We start from the raw sequence: 20,090 nt of genomic DNA on the forward strand, positions 1-20,090 counted from the left end.
GCAGCAATTTGACCGTGAAGGCCTGATTCATGCAGTCTCCTCTGAACAGCTAATGTTGAGATGTGTCTGTTACTTGAAATCAGAGGTGCAGTTAACTCTAATGAACTTATCCTCTGCAGAAGAGGTAACTCTGGGTCGTCCTTTCCTGTGGAGGCCCTCATGAGAGCCAGTTTCATCATAGCGCTTGATGGTTTTTGCGACTGCACTTGAAGAAACTTTCAAAGTTCTTGACATTTTCCAGATTGACTGACCTTCATGTCTTAAAGTAATCATGGACTGTCGTTTCTCTTTGCTTATTTGAGCTGCTCTTGCCATAATATGGACTTGGTCTTTTACCAAATAGGGCTATCTTCTGTATACAACCCCTACCTTGTCACAACACAACTGATTGACTCAAACGCATTAAGAAGGAAAGAAATTACACAAATTAACTTATAAGGCACACCTGTTAATTGAATTCCTTTCCAGGTGACTATCTCATGAAGCTGGTTGAGATAATGTCAAGAGTGTGCAAAGCTGCCATAAAGGAAAAGGGTGGCTACTTTGAAAAATCTCAAATATATAATAAATGTTGATTTGTCTAACACTTCTTTGGTTACTACATGATTCCATTTGTGTTATTTCATAGTCTTGATGTCTTCACTACAATGTAGAAAATACTAAAAATAAAGAAAAACCCTTGAATGAGTAGGTGTATCCAAACGTTTGGCTGGGTACTGTATATATAATCTGTCCGTGTGTGATAATGTCACGGTCGTCCTCCTCTTCGTCTGAAGAGGAGAGGCGAGATGGATCAGAGGACCAATATGCGGCGTGGTAAGTGTCCATGGTAAATCTTTAATAACGAAAGACTGAACACTATACAAGAGAGTAACAAAAACAATAACCCAAATTCGACCGTGAAGCTACAAAATGAGACCTGTGCTAAAACAAGCCATCAACATAGACAATCACCCACAAACAAACAGTGCAACCCAGGCTACCTAAGTATGATTCTCAATCAGAGACAACTAATGACACCTGCCTCTGATTGAGAACCATACTAGGCCGAAAACATAGAACTGCCCCAAAACATAGAAAAACAAACATAGACTGCCCACCCAACTCACGCCCTGACCACACTACATAAATACAAAACAGAAATAAAGGTCAGAACGTGACAGTACCCCCCCCCAAAGGTGCGGACTCCGGCCGCAAAACCTTGACCTATAGGGGAGGGTCTGGGTGGGCGTCTGTCCGCGGTGGCGGCTCTGGCGCGGGACGCGGACCCCACCTCATCATTGTCTTAGTCCGCCTTATTGTCCGCCTCCGTGGCTTTCTCAGCATGACCACCCCTCTCAATGACCCCACTGGACAGAGGGACAGCTGCTCGGGACAGAGGGACAGCTGCTCGGGACAGAGAGACAGCTGCTCGGGACAGAGAGACAGCTGCTCGGGACAGAGAGACAGCTGCTCGGGACAGAGAGACAGCTGCTCGGGACAGAGAGACAGCTGCTCGGGACAGAGAGACAGCTGCTCGGGACAGAGAGACAGCTGCTCTGGGCAGAGGGGCTCCGGCAGCGGCGCCGGACAGGCGGGAGGCTCCGGCAGCGGCGCCGGACAGGCGGGAGGCTCCGGCAGAGGCGCCGGACAGGCGGGAGGCTCCGGCAGAGGCGCCGGACAGGCGGGAGGCTCCGGCAGAGGCGCCGGACAGGCGGGAGGCTCCGGCAGAGGCGCCGGACAGGCGGGAGGCTCCGGCAGAGGCGCCGGACAGGCGGGAGGCTCCGGCAGAGGCGCCGGACAGGCGGGAGGCTCCGGCAGAGGCGCCGGACAGGCGGGAGGCTCCGGCAGAGGCGCCGGACAGGCGGGAGGCTCCGGCAGAGGCGCCGGACAGGCGGGAGGCTCCGGCAGAGGCGCCGGACAGGCGGGAGGCTCCGGCAGCGGCGCCGGACAGGCGGGAGGCTCCGGCAGCGGCGCCGAACAGGCGGGAGGCTCCGGCAGCGGCGCCGGACAGGCGGGAGGCTCCGGCAGCGGCGCCGGACAGGCGGGAGACTCCGGCAGCGGCGCCGGACAGGCGGGAGACTCCGGCAGCGGCGCCGGACAGGCGGGAGACTCCGGCAGCGGCGCCGGACAGGCGGGAGACTCCGGCAGCGGCGCCGGACAGGCGGGAGACTCCGGCAGCGGCGCCGGACAGGCGGGAGACTCCGGCAGCGGCGCCGGACAGGCGGGAGACTCCGGCAGCGGCGCCGGACAGGCGGGAGACTCCGGCAGCGGCGCCGGACAGGCGGGAGACTCCGGCAGCGGCGCCGGACAGACAGGACCACCTGCAGGGAGGAGACAGAGAGACAGCCTGGTGCGTGGGGCTGCCACAGGTACCACCAGGCTGGGGAGCCCTTCAGGAGGCTTGGGGTTAGGAGGAGGCACCTGAAGGACCGGGCTGTGGGGGAGCACTGGAGCTCTGGTGCGCAACCTTGGCACCACCTCCCCAGGCTGGATAACCACTCTAGCCCGGACCGTCCAGAGTGCAGGCACAGGTTGAACCGGGCTGTGGGTAAGCACGGGAGATCTAGTGCTTACTACACGCACCTCTCCCTTCGGCTCCATTCCCACATTCGCCCGGCACGAGCGGAGCGCAGGCAGAGGACGCACTGCACCCTCCCAGCGCCCCGGAGACACAGCACGCAGAGCCGGCGCAGGATACCCTGGACCAAAACTGCGTACCGGCGACCAGACCCGCTGAGCAGGCACCATACGCCCTGGCTCGATGCCCGCACTCACATGACACTCTCGGGGGGCTGTCCTATAGCGCACCGGGCTATGGACACGTACTGGCGACACCGTGCGCTTAACCGCATAACACGGTGCCTGCCCAGTATCGCGCTGCTTATAATAAGCACGAGGGGTGAGCGCAGGTCTGCTACCTGGCTTAGCTCCACCCCTCGTGTGCCCCCCCCAAAAAAAAATTTGGGGCTGTCTCTCGTACCTGTCGCACTGCCGTGCTGCCTCCTCATATCGCCGCCGCTCAGCTTTCGCTGCCTCCAGCTCTGCTTTGGGGCGGCGATATTCCCCAGCCTGTGCCCAGGGTCCCTCTCCGTTCAGTATCTCCTCCCATGTCCAGGAGTCCTGTGATACCGGCCGCTGTTGTTGTTGCTGCTGCTGCTGCTGTCGTCGCTGTTTTCTACCACGCCGCTTGGTCCTTGGTTGGTGGGTGATTCTGTCACGGTCGTCCTCCTCTTCGTCTGAAGAGGAGAGGCGAGATGGATCAGAGGACCAATATGCGGCGTGGTAAGTGTCCATGGTAAATCTTTAATAACGAAAGACTGAACACTATACAAGAGAGTAACAAAAACAATAACCCAAATTCGACCGTGAAGCTACAAAATGAGACCTGTGCTAAAACAAGCCATCAACATAGACAATCACCCACAAACAAACAGTGCAACCCAGGCTACCTAAGTATGATTCTCAATCAGAGACAACTAATGACACCTGCCTCTGATTGAGAACCATACTAGGCCGAAAACATAGAACTGCCCCAAAACATAGAAAAACAAACATAGACTGCCCACCCAACTCACGCCCTGACCACACTACATAAATACAAAACAGAAATAAAGGTCAGAACGTGACAGATAAGCCCTTTCTTCTATGGAGGTCTATGAGAAAGTGTGGAATTATGTGAAGCTTATTTGATCGAATAGAACTGTTGTAATGTTAATGGCTGTTACAAATGTACTGATATAAGTGGATGTACATGGCATTCCAGTAACTTTGAGAAAAACTACTTAGTTGTGCCTGTTGTTCACACGTGTATCTGCCCTCTCATTGGCTATAATGATTCCACCTGATCTGGCCTCCTCCCGCCTGCCTTCCATCATTGAGGACACGTATTTCCATTGTTAGAGTGGTCATTCGACTATCTTGTCAATATAATAGATCATATTTGGTTTAATGGCGCATGGCATGTATCTTCCTTCTCTACATGGCCAGGGAAATGGAGATAATTGTATCGGCATTCAGCAGTAGCATGTTCATGCCTGTATGTCATTATCATTACGCAAGCTCATACTGTATATACATCCTATCATGAATACTAGAGCCGACTGAACTGATATAAATATGGAACAATCAACAAATGTCAAAGGTCATTCATAGATGTGTGGAATGACAGTCTTAAACCACACATAGAAAAGATCATTCAGCCTCTCTATCGCTTCATCATTTGACATGCACACACACATGCACACACATTCAAAGAGAACACTAACTCGCAGGCAAACGTTCTGGAACAGTGTCAGCATTCTGTCATGTGATGGGTTGCCAATGAACTGGGCCGGCAGATCAATAGACCAACCGACAGGTTCTTCAACACAAAACACCTTCACTCCCGTTGCAGAGAGATAGAAAGGATATATTCCCCTCACTGTGCATTCATCTGCTCACATAATGAAGGACAAGGTGCCTCATGCCCACTGCACATAAAGAGGCTAATATTTAGGAAATAGCTAGAGGGAGAGAGAGAGACAGAGACAGAGAGATTCAGCACCATGGATAGTAGCCTCAACGCTTGCATTTGAAGAGATTGTGTGTGTGTGTGTGTGTGTGTGTGTGTGTGTGTGTGTGTGTGTGCATGCGCGTGTGTGTGTGTGTGCGCGTGTGTGTTTCTGTGCATGCATGCGTGTAAGATGACTCGACATTGAGTTGATGGATCCCCTTAAGGTTCCTTAAGGAGATTTGTCAATGGTGCCCAATTCGTTATTGATGTTGAGGCCCAAATAATCCACTTACAGAAACTCTATTTTATTTACATTGGTTAAGCAGAAGGGCCTTGATAATAGTGGTGATGATGCTCCTGGGTATGCACTCTGCTCCAACCCAGCTGATCTATGTATAGATGGAAATGCCCTGACAATCTGAAGGCATGCCAAACATCACCCCCACCCTACTTTCTTCTTCCCCCTTCCTCCACCTCTTCTCCATCCCCAAGTCAAAATACTGCGCTGTGCCAAATAGCCGATGCAAAACCCTCCCTCCCGCCACAGCTATCGATTAAACCAAGACAGTGGTGAGAAACGGAGACCTCTCATTTCTCCCTGCTTTTATCATTACCCCAAACACCATCCATCTCTTTCCTTCTGTTTCTCGCGCCTGTCTTTGCAGGTGCATCGTTCCGTTTTAGATTTACATTAATCTCCAATGGACGCTAGTCTATTTAAGCAGTATTCCATGTAGAACAATATCAAAAGAGTATACAGCTACTGTATGTATGAATTTATTTTAGTTAACATTTCCATGCTCTCTCTCTCTCTGTTCTCTCTCTCTCTCTAAATCTCTCACGCGCTGCCGACGGTTAGCTAAATTTGGGTCAGTCGGTGTAGTGAACTCAAGCCAAATCCTCACGCGCAGAACCGCCTCGGGTGAGCGAGCTCCGCTCTGTCAGAATTGAACGGATTTCCCCATCACCACGGTTCCTTCCTAATCATATCTACATGAAGCCTACATAACGGGCTATAAACCTATTATCAAGTTAGCGTTTATGCATCTTTAAGCTACTTCACATAACCGCTTCAACTGCGAACACAATTCTGCAACCGCAAAACGACACGCATCAACAACATCCCGGTTCACATTCGTCCTCTCCCGGGGTAGGCTAGAACACCTATTCTCCCAACCTTCACTATGACAAGGTGGAAGAGTAAGAACATGAGGAGGAGGAGGAAATTAAGCTTAGAATAAACACAGTAAAGCGGGATGACTTTGCACTTACCGGAAAAAAAAATCCTGGGTTACGTCAACAACGACACTTATTATCCACGTCTTCCCTTGGCAGCTTTCAATAGTATGCTGTGTGCTCAGAACGGAACCGCTCTCTCACTGTTCCCTGCAGGGGGTCTGGGGGTGGACCGAACATTCGCTGGATGCTTGCCGGGACAGGCATAGGCGGGGAGAGGAGAAAAAGAGGAGGCGGCGAAGCGGTGGTAGGCTACAAAGCAAAAGACTGGAGCGAAGTACTGCTGCGCACTGGAACAAGAGACAAGAACGCTGGAGAGGCAGGCTAGGCAGCTCCCCCGGTCTGTAGCTAACACACATACTACACGCACACACGCACCGCAGCACCCAGATTGAGGCTCACGTGTAGAAAGAGTGCCATCTTCAGGTTGTGAGAGAAGCATCTCTTCTAACTAGAATTAATGGGGAGTAATATATGCGTGATGGTGTGCGTGCGTGCGAGATTACTGGACATTGAGTTGATGGATCGTCTAAAGGTTCCTCAATGAGCTTCAGTGAAATTCGTTATTGATGTTGGTCCCCAAATAATACACTAACAGATACACAATTTTTTTTTTTACACTGGTTAAGCAGAAGGGCTCCCCCCCACCCTACTTTCTTCTTCCCCCTCCTCCACCTTCTTCCCCTCCTCTCCATCCCCAAATCAAAGTACTGTGCTGTGCCAAATAGGCGATGCAAAACCCTCCCTAACCCTCGCCACAGCTATCGATTGAACCAAAACAGGGGAGAAAGGGAGACTTCTCATTTCTCCCTGCATCTTCGGGTTTGAGAGAAGCATCTCTTCTAACTGGAGTTAATGGTGAGAAATATTAAACATTATTATTGTGTAACATTCAGAAAGCCAAAGTGCATAATGTTTAAGGAGGAAAACATCAAAAGTTGACTTGGGGCTTGGTTGAAACTACGGTTTTAGTGACTCATCATACAAGTTGATAATTCGTTCATGGAGATTGGTGGAAGTCTCACATTGATAAACTTGCACAGGTACAAACACACACAAAGGACTCCCAACACCAGTGGTCAAATCAAATCAAATTTTATTGGTCACATACACATATTTAGCAGATGTTATTGTGGGTTTAGCGAAATGCTTGTGTTCCTTGCTCAAACAGTGCAGTAATATCTAACAATTCACAACAATACACACAAATCTAAAAGTAAAATAATGGAATTAAGAAATATATAAATATTAGGACAAGCAATGTCAGAGTGGCATTGACTAAAATACAGTAGAATAGAATACAGTAAAATAGTATATACACATGAAATGAGTAAAGCAGTATGCAAACATTATTAAAGTGACCAGTGTTCCATTATTAATGTGACCAGTGATTCCGTGTCTATGTATATAGGGAAGCAGGATGAGTCACCGGGTGGCAATGGGATAAAGTACTTACACTACCGTTCAAAAGTTTGGGGTCACTTAGAAGTGTCCTTGTTTTTGAAAGAAAAACACATTTTATGTCCATTAAATTGATCAGAAATACAGTGGCGATATTGTTAATTTTGTAAATGACTATTGTAGCTGGAAACAGCTGATTTTTTTATGGAATATCTACATAGGCGTACAGGGGCCCTTTATCAGCAACCATCACTCCTGTGTTCCAATGGCACGTTGTGTTAGCTAATCCAAGTTTATAATTTTAAAAGGCTAATTGATCATTAGAAAACCCTTTTTGCAATGATGTTAGCACAGCTGAAAACTTGTGCTGATTAAAGAAGCAACAAAACTGCCAAGAAACTGAAGATCTCGTACAACGCTGTGTACTACTCCCTTCACAGAACAACGCAAACTGTCTCTAACCAGAATAGAAAGAGGAGTGGGAGGCCCCGGTGCACAACTGAGCAAGAGGACAAGAACATTAGTGTCTAATTTGAGAAACAGACGCCTCACAAGTCCTCAACTGGCAGCTTCATTAAATAGTACCTGCAAAACACCAGTCTCAATGTCAACAGTGAAGAGGCAGAGTTCCTCTACCAAATGTCTGTGTTCTTTTGGCCACCTTAACCTCTTGAAACTAGGGGGAAAACGACTACATTGCGTAAGTGTACGGCTGAGGGCTCTCAATTCTTGTGTAATAGACAGAGGTAGCTATTTTTCCTCCCGGTCTTACTGAAAAGACAGCTGTCCCGGTTGATATATTATCGAATAGATATTTGAAAAAAACCTTGAGGATTGATTATAAACAATGTTTGCCATGTTTCTGTCGATATTATGGAGCTAATTTGGAATATTTTTCGGCGTTGTCATGACAGCAATTTCTGGTCGAATTCTCAGCCAAACTTGAAGAACTAAAGGAGTTATTTCGGCTACAAAAATAATATATTTGGAAGAAAGGAACATTTGCTGTCTAACTGGGAGTCTCATGAGTGAAAACATTCAAAGCTCATCAAAGGTAAACGATTTAACCTCTTGAACCTCTGGGGGCAGTATTTCATTTTTGGATGAAAAACGTTCCCATTTTAATAAGTTATGGATGATGCGAATTTTCGCAGCTTTTTGTAAAAAATCGCGCAACATTTCAAAGTCCTGCTACTCATGCCAGGAATATAGTATATGCATATGATAAGTATGTGTGGATAGAAAACACTCTGAAGTGTCCAAAACTGGTTAAATTGGGTCTGTGGCTATAACAGAACGTGTTTAGGAGTAAAAATCCCTGGTAAAACTGGGGCCTGTTGCACAAAAGTAGAATTAAGACATCCGGGATAAATGACTCAGCTGAGCTCAATGAAGCCAAAACATGTGCGTCCAGGCTTAATTGGTTGCACAAAGACCAAGCCAGGATGAGCAGACACGGATTCATTAAGCCAGGTGAAACCAATCCTGGATAGGTGCGCGCTCACGGCTCACTCAAATAGACCCCGCCACAGATCACAGATTAACTGATTTACCATGGCAACTAGAGCCGCGTACTTTTCCCCGTCGGAAGCACAAATCCTCATGGAGGCATACGAGGAGGTAAAAGATATAATTAAGAAGAAAGGCAACACCGCCACAGTGATAAAGCAAAGAGAAAAAGCGTGGCAAAGTATTGCAGACCGCCTGAATGCGTAAGTAGTGCACAATTACACACTCACCGCTCCGCTGAAACATCACAATTACAATTCAAATATTTAATTCACATCTCCAAAAATGCAGTTGTACTGTAATTATGAAACGGTTATTTTTTTTTATTGAAATGCACTGCAGATATGAGTGAAATTGTGTAAAGTAACTCCATCACACTGTATAAAGCTATGATAAAATTTTTGAGATTTTTACTGAAAACAAGACAAAAATACCAAGTAATTTTTTGCAGTGTGACTCCATTAAGTGTGTGTGTGTGTGTGTGTGTGTGTGTGTGTAGATTAAACATGAACGGGCCAAAACGGACATGGCAGCAGGTCAAAATCAAATACAAGAACATTCTGCAGAATGGTATGGTCCCTGACTAATATTTAACAAAGCACAAGCATATATTGTACCCAGAAGGTGCCTGCTCACACATTGTCTGTACTGTTTTAGCAGTGAAAAAGAATACCCACAGACAAGGCACGGGTGGTGGGTCACCAAAGGCTGACCTTACCCCAGCAGAGGACATGGCCTTGGAGCTAAATAAAGGCAGGCCCGTCTTAGAGGGGATCCCTGGGGGGAAAGAGACGAGCATAGGTTCCTCCCAAGATGCCACCCGCTTCATTCAAGGTATGTCCTTCCATCTCTACATGGGATACAACCACATTCATATTGAATCAATTTGGACTGTCTGACTTTGGTTTACCTATTGCCTTGCAGTGTCTGGCAGCACTGTGTTCCTGTTAGAGCCACCAGCACAAGCACCAGACGATGCTGATCCAGTGAGTACTCCATCAAAGGCATACTGTAGGCCTGGCATGTCTTGTCTACTAGCTTCAATATGAATCCGATTAAATGTGATAGGGTGAAGGCCCCAGTGCAGCAGCAACAGCACATGATGGAGACGATGATGAGGAGGAGACCATCTCTCTGGATTCCAGAAGGCATGAGGTATCATGTTAAGACTGTGAAAGTACTATTTACTCTACAATGGTGAGGAGTCCTCATCAAAATCAAAAAATCTAATTTCTTTTACAGGACCCAGATGCTATACAGTGGGAAAACCAGCCTGGCAACATAGTGCGTATTAATAAAAGGACACCACATCCTGCCAAATTCCAGCTGCGCTAATTGTATTGTGTTCACAGAGCTCACAAGCTATCAGAAAGTTGTATGGCAACCACCTCCGGTGCCAAATAGAACTGGCAGACATAGACATTCAGTACAAGAAGAAAAAGATGGAAAATCTTGCACTGGAGTTCGAAATAAAAAAGAGGACAATTAGGAAACTGGACCTTGAAATAAAAAAACTTGAGAGGGAGGTGAGATATGCCTTCAATGTACACTGTATGCTAACTGTAACACAAATGTATTAATCATTATTTTTCTTTCCTCCCCCAGCTCCAAGAAGATGACACAGCTCAAAATAAAAATTAGGTATATTCTCGTAAAGTCAAGTGAGCCATGACATATGAGCTCTTATTGTGAGCACACAGGACGGTGGCATCTTTCTAAGGTTTTTTTTATTTTCCCAGCAATCAGTACAACCAAGTCATCGTTATAAGGCATCGCCCTCTTTTGCCCACCCCCCCCAGCACCAGGTGTGGCCACTAGCCTATATGAAGGCCCAAAATTGTGTGTTCCTTTCTACTCTGACAATGGCATGCTCATTCGTGCGAGATGTGGTGGATGAAGAAGCACTTGTGCTGAGGAGAGCCTTCAGGTGAGAAAGGGTCTTCAGGGACCGGTTGGACCCACTGGCCTTCCCTGATGACCATCTATATGAAAGATACAGGTTTTCTGCAGATGGCATCAGGTATCTATGCAGACTACTGGGTCCCAGGATTAAGCACCGCACTGCACGGAGCCATGCACTGAGTGTGGAGCAAATGGTTTGTGTGGCCTTGCGCTTTTTTGCTAGTGGAGCCTTCCTGTACTTAGAACAGCTGAACAAGGCCACAATTTGCCGCACAATAAGGAGTGTGTGTCTGGCTATCAAAGCATTAGCAGATGTCTTCATCTCCTTCCCTGGCCACAGAAGACTCTGTGACATCAAAGAGGAGTTCTATAGGATTGCAGGTAAGAGGATCTACAAATTACAGGACAACTGTTAACACATAGTAGGATACTCATTACTTTGTGTGACAGGTTTCCCCAATGTCATTGGTGCAGTGGACTGCACACACATAAGGATAAAAGCCCCCTCAGGTGCCCATGAGGCCGATTTTGTGAATAGGAAATCCTTTCACAGCATTAATGTTCAGGTGAACATAACTTTTTGATATTGTCCATTGACGAACACTCTGCATTGCCAGTGATGTGCATTGATTGGTGTAATATTCCTCATCTTATGATTTCAGATGGTCTGCAATGCTGACTGTGTGATCAGCAATGTTGTGGCAAAATGGCCTGGCTCAGTCCATGACTCCAGAATCTTTCGGGCCTCTGAAATCTATCAGTGCCTATCACAAGGTAAGCCACACAACCCCTATTTATAACCATCATGGCTGTGTCAAGAATATCACTGTGTTTATGAGGTAGTAATGATGAGATTTTGTGTTGACAGGTGAATTCTCTGGTGTGTTGCTGGGAGACAGGGGGTATGGCTGCCAGCCTTTTCTCCTGACACCTTTCACAGACCCCCAGGAAGCACAGCAGGCCTACAACCATGCCCATGCCAGGACCAGGGCCAGAGTTGAAATGACCTTTGGCCTCCTGAAGGCACGCTTTCACTGCCTTCACAAATTAAGGGTCAGCCCTGTTAGGGCATGTGATATTACTGTGGCTTGTGCTGTCCTCCACAATGTGGCCTGCCTGAGGAAGGAGAGGGCCCCCAGAGTGCCACCAGCCATGGACTGGGACAATCCGGCAATCTTCCCTGATGACGACAGTGGTCGGCTGCTGAGGGACCAATATGTGTTGAATTATTTTAGTTAGTATGTGTGCTTTCAATTTTGGTTAAATATGTCCTGCGGTGGCAGAGGAATTTGGGTTTTTTTGGGTTCGTTTTTTGACGAATTTGGCCTCTTATGATGTTTGTGCGGTATACTGTGTGTAATACAAGGCTGCAGGGAGGCTACTGCATCCATTCATTTGTCTGTTCAGTTGATGTGTATGGATTTGTCCTGCATTTATTTTAGTGTGCAGACATGCAGGGTGTGTTATACACATTCAAAGGTCTGTATATGTATCATTTTGTATAATATGCTTAGATTCTGTGCTTTCCATCTTGTAGAGTCACTGTGACTTCAGTTTTGAAAGGAGCTGATGGTTTACCTGCTTTGTTTTGTCCTTATTCAATAAAGGAACATAATGTTACACATTGTGTTTTTATATTCATATGGAATGTGTATTTGTTTATATGACAGAGTACTAGGGCCACACTGAAGAAAAAGGATAAAGTCATAAATTTATGAGGCTGGTTCTTTCTGCAGAAAAGCTACATATTGTTTTTACAGTTTTGATACTTATGACAATGTGATACTTAATATTCTGGCACATCAGCATGTCTTTGTTTATGAAACCATACTGAAGTACAATTTCACGAAATGCCCCACATCTGTCATTTTAACAACTGTCCTCCTTTAAAACAACTGGTTATAATATTATGACTTGTGTTTTTTTCCCCTCTGTGGCCCTAATATTCTAGCATTTTATATATAGCCTTATAGTCTATGGGAAACTGTAAATTATCTAATGATAGCAACATCATCTAAAAATCATTTTTTATCCAAAATCATTGAAATTAATGATCACAAACGTTTAAATAACAGTGGGTCTAGTTATATGTGATAACAATGTATAGTGAGCAGTGAAATAACTATTGGTTTCCATTTGTGGTGACTGCTGACTGACATTAGGGATGAGATTAAATAGATCCTGGAATTTAGCCTGGTCTGGAGCAGGCTAGCTCCACAGAATAAATCTCCATGGTAATTTATACCATAACATATCCTCCTGCCCCCTATCCATCTTTAGTGCAACCGGATTACGGATCAATTGAGCCAGGATCACCAAGATATCCTGGCTTAATCCCTTATCCTAGTTTTGTGCAACAGGCCCCTGTTCACCAAAAACAAAAACAAAATATTCATCCGCCATTCAATCAATTGTTTAAGGGAAAATATATGCAAACCCCCTGTAAACGCCTACAGCTTCCACACGATGTCACCATTGCTATCAATATCAGAATCATTTATCCCTGGTTGCAACACAAATAGACCCCTCCCTTCTTCTGACGCACCACAGGATGTTGTGAAACGGAAAAAATGGACGATGTTTTCCAGACTTGCTGCTATCGAATACAGATCGCCCCGTGATCAATTTGATACATCATTAACGTTTATTAATACCTAAAGTTGGTTTAGAAACGTCGTTTGAAGTGATTTGTAAAAGTTTATAGGCGACTTTTGTAATTTTAAAAAGTGACGTTGCGTCTTGTAAATGGACTTTTTGCAGCATCAGACTGGCCTTCAGCAAATGACATTTTGGGTATACAATGACGGATTTAATCGGGAAAAAGACCCAATTGTGATGTTTATGGGACATATAGGAGTGCCAACCAAGAAGCTCGTCCAAGGTAATGAATGTTTTATATTTTATTTCTGCGTTTTGGGTAGCGCCGGCTACCGCAAAATCTGTTGTTTACGTGTCGTGCTGGTATTTTGGGGGGTGCATGCTATCAGATAATAGCTTCTCATGCTTTCACCGAAAAGCATTTTACAAATCTGACTCGGTGGCTAGATTCACAACGAGTGTAGCTTTAATTCAGTACCTGGCATGTGTATTTTAATGAAAGTTTGAGATTTAACGAGTACTAAGTAAAGTACTATAGGTGGAAATTCCGCTGAGCGGTCCCTCTGCAGGGATCACCTCCATAAGAAGTTTTAAGCGCAATATTTTGTCACGAAAAGATGCTCGACTATGCATATAATTGACAGCTTTGGAAAGAAAACACTCTGACGTTTCCAAATCTGCAAAGATATTGTCTGTGAGTGCCCCAGAACTGATGCTACAGCCGAAACCAAGATGAAACTTCAAACAGGAAATGAGCAAAATTTCTGAGGCGCTGTTTTCCATTGTCTCCTTATATGGCTGTGAATGCGACAGGAATGAGCTTACACTTTCTGCCGTTTCCCCAAGGTGTCGGCAGCATTGTGACGTATTTGTAGGCATATCATTGGAAGATTGACCATAAGAGACTACATTTACCAGGTGTCCGCCTGGTGTCCTGCCAACTTCCACGAACGTTATATCATCAAAGAGATATGTGAAAAACACCTTGAGGATTGATTCTAAACAACGTTTGCCATGTTTCAGTCGATATTATGGAGTTAATTTGGAAAAAAGTTCGGCGTTTTGATGACTGAATTTTCGTTTTTTTTTGGTAGCCAAACGTGATGTACAAAACGGAGCGATTTCTAATACACAAATAATATTTTTGGGAAAACTGAACATTTGCTATCTAACTGAGTGTCCTCATTGAAAACATCCGAAGATCTTCAAAGGTAAATGATTTTATTTGAATGCTTTTCTTGTTTTTGTGAAAATGTTGCACGCTGAATGCTACGCTAAATGCTACGCTAAATGCTACGCTAGCTATCAATACTGTAACACAAATGCTTGTTTTGCTATGGTTGAAAAGCATATTTTGAAAATCTGAGATGACAGTGTTGTTAACAAAAGGCTAAGCTTGAGAGCTAGCATATTTATTTTATTTAATTTGCGATTTTCATGAATAGTTAACGTTGCGTTATGGTAATGAGCTTGAGGCTATAAATAGGATCCCGGATCCGGGTTTGCTCGTCGCAACTGGTTAATCTCTTTTTTGGGGGGGCCAGTCTGAGATATGGCTTTTCCTTTGCAACTCTGTCTAGAAGGCCAGCACTCCGGAATCGCCTCTTCACTGTTGATGTTGAGACTGGTGTTTTGCAGGTACTATTTAATGAAGCTGCCAGTTGAGCACTTGTGAGGCATTGCCATGCAGCCATGGGTGAACAGGGAGTACAGGAGGGGGCTGAGCCCGCACCCTTGTGGGGCCCCTGTGTTGAGGAACAGCAAACTGGAGGTGTTGTTTCTCACCTTCACCACCTGGGGGTGGCCCGTCAGGAAGTCCAGGACCCAGTTGCACAGGGCGTGGTTCAGACCCAAGGCTGAGCTATAGTCAATGAACAGCTTTCTTACATAGGTATTCCTCTTTTCCAGATGGGATAGGGCAGTGCCATGGTGATTGCATCATCCCTTGATCTGTTGGGGCTGTATGCAAATTGAAGTGGGTCTAGTGTGTCAGGTAAGGTAGAGGTGATATGATCCTTAACTAGCCTCTCAAAGCACTTCATGATGACAGAAGTGAGTGCTATGGGGCGATAGTCACTTAGTTCAGTTACCTTTGCTTTCTTGGGTACAGAAACAATGGTGGACATCTTCAAGCAAGTGGGAGCAGAAAACTGGGATAGGGAGAGTTTGAATATGTCCTTAAACACTACAGCCAGCTGGTCTGTGCATGTTCTGAAGATACGGCTAGTGTTGCCGTCTGGGCCGGCAGTCTTGCGAGGGTTAACACGCTAAATGTCTTACTCACTTGCCACGGAGAATGAGAGCCCACAGTCCTTGGGAGCGGGCCATGTCGGTGACACTGTGTTATCCTCAAAGTGGGCAAAGAACGTGTTTAGCTCGTCCGGGAGCAAGACGTCGGTGTCTGCAACATGGCTGTTTTTTCCTTTGTATTCTATGATTGTTTGTAGACCCTACCACATACGTCTCGTGCCTGAGCCGTTGAATTGCGACTCCACTTTGTCTCTGTACTGATGTTTTGCCTGTTTGATTGCCTTACAGAGGGAATAACTACACTGTTTGTATTCGACCACATTTCCAGTCACCTTGCTATGGATAAATGCAGTGGTTCTCGCTTTCAGTTTTGCGCAAATGCTGACGTTTATCCACGGTTTCTGGTTTAGGTAGGTTTTAATAGTTACAGTGGGTACAACGTCCCCTATACACTTCCTGATTAACTCAGTCACGTGTCCGAGTATACATCAATGTTATTCTCAGAGGCTACCCGGAACATATCCCAGTCCGCATGATGAAAACTATCTTGAACCATGGATTCCGATTGGTCAGACCAGCGTTGAATAGACCTTAGCACGGGTATTTCCTGTTTGAGTTTCTGCCTATAGGAAGGGAGGAGCAAAATGGAGCCGTGATCTGATTTGCCAAAGGGAGAGCGGGGGAGGACCTTGTAGGCATCCCGGAAGGGGGAGTAGCAGTGATTGAGTGTTTTAACAGTGCAAGTACTACAGTCAATGTGTTGATAGTACTTTGTTAGCGTTTTTCTCAAATTTGTTTTGTTAAAATCCCCAGCTACAATAAATCCGGCCTCAGGATATGTGGTTTCCAGTTTGCGCAAAATCCAGTGTAGTTCCTTGAGGGTTGTCGTGGTATCGGCTTGAGGGGGAATATACACGGCTGTGACTATAACCGAAGAGAATTCTCTTGGGAGGGAATACGGTCAGCATTTGATTGTGAGGTATTCTAGGTGGGGTGAACAAAATGACTTGAGTTTCTGTACGATATCACAATTACACCATGAGTAGTTAATCATGAAACATACACCACCACCTTTCTTCTTCCCAGAAAGTTTTTTATTACTCTCTGACCGATGTACTGAGAGCCCAGATGGCTGTATGGACAGGGACAGTATATCTTGAAAGAGCCTTGAGTCAGAGAAACAGAGTATATTACAGTTCCAGATGTCTCTCTGGTAGGAAATCCTTGCCCTGAGCTTGTCTACTTTATTGTCCAAGGACTGAACATTAGCAAGTAATGTACTCGGAAGCGGTGGATGGCGTGCACGCTTCCTGAGTCGGACTAGAAGTCCTCTCCGAATACCTCTTCTCTGCCGGCGGCAGATAAGTTGCCCTGGGGGGTACGAACAAAGGATCCAATTCGGGAAAGTCGTATTCCTGATCGTAATGCTGGTGAGTTACCGCCCCTCTGATATCTAAAAGTTATTTCCGGCTGTTTGTAATAACACAAAAAAAAAACTTTCTGGGCTATTAATGTAAGAAATAACACACAAAAAAAACAATATACTGCAAAGTTGCTTAGGAGCTAGAAGCAGAGCTGCCATGTCTGCCATCTTGCTAGTATCTATATATTTGGTCCAAGGTCGTTCAGTGCTGCAGATAATGGATGCTAGCAGTAGTTCACATGGTGCTGAGCTGGTCATGGTCTCTCTCATGAGGTAGATTTTTGATGATAGTTCTATTTTTTCCCCCGTTTTTTCTCAGTCTGTCTTTCCAGCCTGGTAGCAACTGTTAAACGTCAGTCTGGTACGCTTTTTCTAAAAGATAGTGAGGCATAAGTCAATACATTGCATTTAAGGCAAAAAAGTTGATTGTGATAAATCTGCGAAGGGAAAATTTGTGAAAGACTCAGACATACATGTCTCGGTCTATCCCTCCTCTCTCTCTTTTATCTCTAACTCCTCTCTCCCTCCTCTCCCTCGCTCTCTCTTACCCTTCCTCTTCTGTCTTCCCTCCTTCACCCTCTCTCTCTCCTGTCTCTCCCTCACTCTCCCCTTCTCTTCCCCCCCTTCCATTCTCTCTCCCTCCTCTCTCCCACCTCTACCTCTCTCCCACCTCCACAGACAGGATATTGATGCACAGATAGTCTGTATGTCTATTTGTTGACTCTCTCTCTCCCTCTCTCCTTTACCCTTCTCTCTGTCTCCCTCCTCCACCCTCCATTCTCTCTTCCTCTTTCTTGATCTCCCTTCCCTTCCTTTCATCTCTCTCCCATCTCTCTCTCTCTCTCTCCCCCTCCTGTCTCCCACCTCCACAGATGGCTGTCTGTCTGAGTCTTTCACCAATTTACCCTTTGCAGCTTTATCACCAATTTGTTTTGCCTTGAAAGCAATGTACACCTCATGTGTACTCCTCATGTATGCCTCATGATGAATATCTTTTTGCAAAAGCATACCAGACTGACACTTAACAATGATATCATGTTGGCAGGGCAGTGTGGAGACCTTTCAAGGGGCAGGTGCTCAAAATTAACATTTAAAAAAGTGTACGCACCCATTTAACGTTTTTAAGCATAGGCCTATTTATTTCTGCAACAACACACTCACTCATCACAAATGTTAAGTTACAGTGACTCCTAAAGACATGATTGGCATCGGGGAAAAGAGGTACATTGTTTCAGCCGATCATTGATATTGATGTTAATCTGCTAGTTAGCTAGCTCAATTATTTGTTTTGCTCATTATGATTTATCTTTAATGCTCTTAAATAATAACTTCATAATATAATATTCTGAATCTTTTAACTCATGATATATGGCAAGCTCGCTAGTGGCTTGTGTGACTATTGTAGTATATGGTGGTTAGCTAGAGTCTAGACTAGCTGTGTTGCTGCTGCCCTGACACACCCGTTGGGTTGGAGGGTTGTACAGCCACTCCTCTCTATGTCTTTTGGCCTCTCTCTGCTGCGCGTTGGCTATCAACCAACCAGACCGAATACTGATATTGATGTAAATCAAGTGTTATCAAGTGTTGATCAAATGTTATGCTGTTGTGGCAGTACTGTTGATTTTTAAACTAGGTAGCTATATTTAAAATAATATATACAGTACCAGTCAAAAGTTGACACACCTACTCATTCCAGGGTTTAGCTTTATTTTTACTATTTTCTACATTGTAGAATAATAGTGAAGATATCAAAACTATGAAATAACACATATGGAATCATGTAGTAACCAAAAAAGTGTTCAAAAAATATATTTTATATTTGAGATTGTTCAAAGTAGCTAACATTTGCCTTGATGACAGCTTTGCACACTCTTGGCATGGAGGCCTGATCAGCTAACCAACGCTTGAGAATCTGTAGAGCCAGCTGAGGCATGGAAGCCTGACGAGCTAGCTGAGGCATCCCCGGTAGCTGAGGCAATGGAAGCCTGACGAGCCAACCGAGGCTTGAGAACCTGTCGGGCCAGCTGAGGCATGGAAGCCTGACGAGACAACCGAGGCTTGTAAACCTATCGAGCCGGCTGAGGCATAGAAGCCTAACGAGCCAGCTGCCCTTGGACCCAATTTCACCAAAAATACTATTGCTTCCCTTTGGCAAGGCGTTAAACTGTAAAGTCTGAGGAAAGAACCAAAGGGAATGACAGATATAGGGGAGGTAATCAGGAAAGTGATGTAGTCCGGGTTAGTCTCATGAGGCACAGGTGCGCGTAACGATGGTGACAGGAGTGCATAATAATGAGTAAACTGGCAACAACGAGCGCCAGAAAGGGGGAGCGGGAGTAGACGTGACAGAGGGTGAATGGGCAAGACAACAGATTTAAGTGCCTTTGAACTAGGTATGTTAGTAGGTGCCAGGTGCACCGGTTTGAGTGTGTCAAGAACTGAAAAGCTGCTGAGTTTTTCACGCTCAACAGTTTCCCGTGTGTATCAAGAATGATCCACCACCCAAAGGACATCCAGCCAACTTAACACAAATGTGTGAAGCTTTGGAGTCAACATGAGCCAGCATCCCTGTGGAATGCTTTTGACACTTTGTAGAGTCCATGCCCCGACGAATGGAGGCTGTTCTGAGGGCAAAAGGGGGTGCAACTCAATATTAGGATTGTGTTCCTAAAATGTTGTACACCCAGTGTATATAGTGTGTATCACAGGGGGTTAGTGGCACCTTAATTGGGGAGAACTGGCTTGGTTGGAAGGGAATAAGTAGAATGGTACCAAATACATCAAACATGGTTTCCAAGTGTTTGATACCATTCCATTTTCTCTGTTCATAATATGAGCTGTTCTCCCCTAAGCAGCCTCCACTGGTGTGTATATATAGTCTAGTGAGTGTGTGTAGGGTCAGTGCAAGATAAAGTCAGTGCAGATAGTTTGGGTAACCATTAATTGACTATTTAGCAGTCCTATGGCTTGGGGGTAGAAGCTGTCTCGGAATCAGAAAGTCAATGTTTCGGTAACGTTTGCCAGATGTTAGCAGAGTGAACAGTCTATGGCTTGGTTGGCTGGAGTCTTAGGCAATTTTTCGGGCTTTCCTCTGGCACTGCCTGATATAGAGGTCCCGGATGGCAGGGAGCTCGGCCCCAGTGATTTACTGGGCTGTCCGCACCACCCTCTGTAGTGCTTTGGGGTCCAGGGCGGTGTATTTGACATACCAACCGGTGATGCAGCTAGTCAATGCTCTCTATGGTACAGCTGTAGAACTTTTTAAGGATCCGAGGGCCCATGCCAAACATTTTCAGC

The 20,090-nt window shown here is 45.6% G+C and overlaps 1 protein-coding gene across 1 annotated transcript in view; it reads right to left on the reverse strand.

The window, feature by feature from the left end:
• The window catches only part of LOC110535425 (catenin delta-2), a 393,927-nt gene extending 387,931 nt beyond the window's left edge, over window positions 1-5,996 (reverse strand). The window contains exon 1 of the mRNA XM_036935119.1: window positions 5,747-5,996. The gene's annotated coding sequence lies outside the window, so the exon portion shown is untranslated. The remainder of the gene's footprint in view (window positions 1-5,746) is intronic.
• Between the last annotated feature and the right edge of the window lie 14,094 nt (window positions 5,997-20,090).

Source organism: Oncorhynchus mykiss, chromosome 11, assembly GCF_013265735.2.
Source record: "Oncorhynchus mykiss isolate Arlee chromosome 11, USDA_OmykA_1.1, whole genome shotgun sequence".
Lineage (NCBI taxonomy): Eukaryota > Metazoa > Chordata > Actinopteri > Salmoniformes > Salmonidae > Oncorhynchus > Oncorhynchus mykiss.